The 4,051-nt window shown below is 34.7% G+C and overlaps 1 pseudogene; it reads left to right on the top strand.

The window, feature by feature from the left end:
- The first annotated feature begins 768 nt into the window (after positions 1-768).
- Positions 769-3,763, top strand: LOC134240544 (uncharacterized; annotated as a pseudogene).
- Positions 3,764-4,051: the final 288 nt, after the last annotated feature.

Raw genomic sequence — 4,051 nt, 5'->3', positions numbered from 1 at the left:
CACGAAGTGTGCCTAGCTATGTGTTTTATAAAACATGAATAAATGGAGGGCACATGGTTCATGTATATACATATATGTAATTGTAAATGATAAAAATTTATACATAATAAAATTGTTAACATTGTTATAATTTAAGACATCTCTCTCTCTTTTCCTCTCTCTCACACACACACACACACACACCCACACACACACACACACACAATCGGGTTTTCGGACACATTGTTTGTATGTAAATTAAAAGTATTCAAAATGTAAACAATCATTGATCTTAAATTTTACTTCTGATGATTTTAATTTTTACGGACATGTTCAATTCGTAAAAAATGAACGCGTAAAAAAATTTAAATCCCCCTATTTTGACCTAAATTCAAAAACAAAATTGCAGCAGTAAAAATTACCCGTCATACGGTATATCTCTTTCTTATGAAATTGACAGCCACACCTAATTGTTAATCCAGTGTACTAACAGTAAAACATGGTTATAGCGAACATGCTTTAAAGGTGTATAGACACGAAAATAAATTTAAAATCTTATTTCATCTAAAAGTTATTGCATGAAACTTCAAATATTTCGAATGGGTTTGATTGACACATTTTAAATATATTTTGTGTTACATGCTATTAAAATATACGAGTCGTGATATACAGAAAATATTAATTTCAAATCTGTATCCATGGTGGTTAGACTAGAAAGTTTTACTGTACTAGGAATGAACAATTTTTATTCATTATACACATGATTGAATCATTATACTATATTTTAAGGTACACAACCACACTAAGCATGTCGGTATATACGGTCAATGGATTGGAACCTGGAACCCCGCCCCTGATTCTGAGGAAATTTCTGTCATTCTGGAGGATGATCTTACGGTGTCCAAACATTTCTACCGCTGCACTCAAGAATGTCCATCAGAAGTATGACAGCATGGACAACCTGGCAGGATATGCTTTACTTGGTCGCAGCATGAAGCATGGCGGAGCCACCAGAATCTTAGGGCACCAGACGAAGATGTCTGCTTTCTGTACCCAATTTTAGGTTTGTTTTGAAACTTCCACAGATGAGTTCTTCAACATGTTCAAATGATCTGTTTAATTTGGGGTTGGGACGTGGAGAGCCGGTCCTTCGGATGAGACCGTATAAAATTCAGTGCCGTGTCACAGTAGGTGCTGGCTTGAAAAAGATCCCTAGCTCCCTGCTCAATGGCCCTAAGTGCCGAGTAAAGGACAAAATTTGCAGCTCTTCACCGGCAAGTGGGAGAGTCTCCATATGAGTGAAAAATTCTGAGAGGAACCTTAAACAATATATAATCGATCAATAAATAATTTAAGGGGGGCATTAAATACAATGTCTTTGATTGTAATTTTTCAGGACAAAGGCTATGCTTTCAACTGCAGAATTTTATCTTAAAAATAATACAAATTTGAAAACAAAGTTGACATATTTTACGCTTAAATAAAGACAGATTGTAGGCTCAGTATCTTTGAAAATCTTAATTAAGAAAAATACGAGGGCTGTTCAATAAATAATGTCCTGAACTCTATGACATACTACATAGAAATCATATGACATTAAACTTAACTTTCTCTCATTATTGAATCATTATTGAATTGATTACTGTTTATGTGAACACTTTTCATCACAATAATCATACATGTAGTTTCATTATGAGAAGCTTGAAATCAAGGGCTATTCGAGACACTGCATTAAAACTGAATGGAAAAGAATAAGTAAACGAGTGAAATTAAACGCTTCATTAAACGCGGTGAAACTCGTTAATAATCCCAAAGAGATTAATGAAATTTACAACAACCAATTTCTGTGTTATGGACACATGAACAGGCGGACTTCAATGAACAAAAATTACATAATGCACATCAAAAAGGGGGACCGTCCTTGGCGACAAGAACTTACAACAACCAATGTAATGTTTGCCAAAATTCAACAAATTATCACTGATTGTGTTTGATTGACTTTACGACACATAGCAAAATTGATAGGCATAATTTTGGGGAATTTTACACTGTTTTGAAGAAACATTTGACAGTAAAAAAGCTAAGTACTGAATGGTCACCCTATGTTTGAAATGACAGTGTGTAAGAATAACAGTATTAACTACATAATTATTTTAAATATCAAAAATTGTAGTTTTCCACGTTTGCCTGAAAGTCAAATGGATAATGAAACTTGCGTCCATTGCTTTCAACCCTCAAAACAAATATACAATACGGTGCACTCGTCAAAAACAGCCAAGGTCTGAAAATAACAATGAATTGCAAAAGCACAAAAAACATTTTTATATGCCTTTTTTTTTAAATTTTAGTGGTATTGTCGATCAATTTTATATTCTGGGAAGCAGTTCAATTTTTGGAGATGTGTAGAAAGCAAATTTTGCAAACACAAAATCGAAAGATTTATGAGAGGATGCAACCAGAATCAGTTATCAACTACATTAAATTTCTTCACGACAGCGTTCGAACCCAAATGCCATGAAGAGTAAAGTTGATGAGTTTTAGGGATAAACAGATAGTTAATGTTTTATCATCCCAACAATATTCGCCAGATCTGTCACCCTTTGACTTGTTTCATTTTCCAAACGTGAAAACAAAAACACCAATCAGAAAGAGGAAAAAGTTCAGGATCTGCCATATTCCAGTATACGAAGGGACACACTCAAAAGTTTACTCTAAAAACAATCAGAAATTCGATAAAAATGTTACGTCAGTCCTGCTATTTTTTGTCAGCGCAACTCCTTATAAACCGCTGCACAGAATTTGTTTAAACTTTGCAGATATTTAGGACGCAATGTGTAGATGTGCAGATTACCAGTAAATTCTTATTCCTTTATTTTTTCCAGGAATTTTAGCAGTTTTTGGGGAGCGTGGGATATGTGAGCTTGCTCACTTTTTCTACATTGCTTTGACTATTTTACAGGAACCTGGGGTTACTCCCCTCACCGTAAGAACTGGTTTTACTTTGTGGAGTGGTACAGGAAAAAGTCCACAGACCCCTCATTCCAGCCCTTAATCCCAGGGATACGACCCACTCATTGGTGGAAAGTGTCCGTCCAAGAGAGGTAGGGTGTACTGTAAAATACGCTTATAACGAATATTTCTAAAAATAGCAGGTGGAATCAGGTGCCATGAAGGAGTTAGTCTTCCGTTTTTCATAAATATGAACATGAAAAGTTCCAAATTTATAAACTTAAGGTAAAACAGAATGAATTTGAAGCTTAAAATCCATTAGAGCATAATGCTTGGAGCAAAGCAAACAGGAATAGTAGGATCATGCTCGGGGGCCATAAAACTTAGAAGAGATCACTTCTGATATCAGTCTCAATTTTTCCAATAGGAATTAATAGTGGAAAAGTGAGATTGAGATCAAAAAGTGATCTTGTTTAATTTTTTGCCCCAGGGCAGGTTCTATGTAAGAGTACATAGTAAGTTTCCCATCTTTCATGAATATTAAAATGAAAACTTCACAATTTTTAAAGGTACGACAGATGAAATGTGGAGTATGTGGCATATTTACCACGCGTGGAACAACAAGTTATGGACATTGTACCCAAATCTGAGAAATTCCGAGGGCCTGACTGTTAACTGGAAGGAAGCCGGACTACACTTTAATCAAAAACACACCGCTGACAACAAAACAGCAGATCCAATCCTACATGACTGGATAAGAGAATATGATTTTCTACCAGGGGCACCAGCTAAACTGGATGTAAATGGCAAAATATTGCATGTCAAAGTACAGTAGAATTTTTTTTAAAGAAAAAAATATCTCTGGAAGAAAGATAATTCAAATATTGTTTTTCTTTTCTGAAATTAAAAGCAAAAAGTAAGGAATGAGAATAAGTCATGCATGTGCATTTTGTCAAATAAGTCTTACAATTGCAGCCTTTGGTGGTACTATGATGCAAAAAAAATTGTAATATTGCACTGGGAACCTATATAATGAATCATGTGTATATGTAAGGAAACCAGTATATATATTTAAACCTTTGTCTTTCTCTATTGATCTTTGTGCTTGGTCCTTACATGTATG

This window comes from Saccostrea cucullata, unplaced genomic scaffold (assembly GCF_032062105.1).
Source record: "Saccostrea cucullata isolate Sc308-1 unplaced genomic scaffold, CSIRO_AGI_Scuc_v1 ctg22102, whole genome shotgun sequence".
Taxonomy (NCBI): Eukaryota; Metazoa; Mollusca; class Bivalvia; order Ostreida; family Ostreidae; genus Saccostrea; species Saccostrea cuccullata.
Note: the sequence above shows the minus strand (reverse complement) of the source record. Positions and strands in the feature narration are given on the sequence as shown.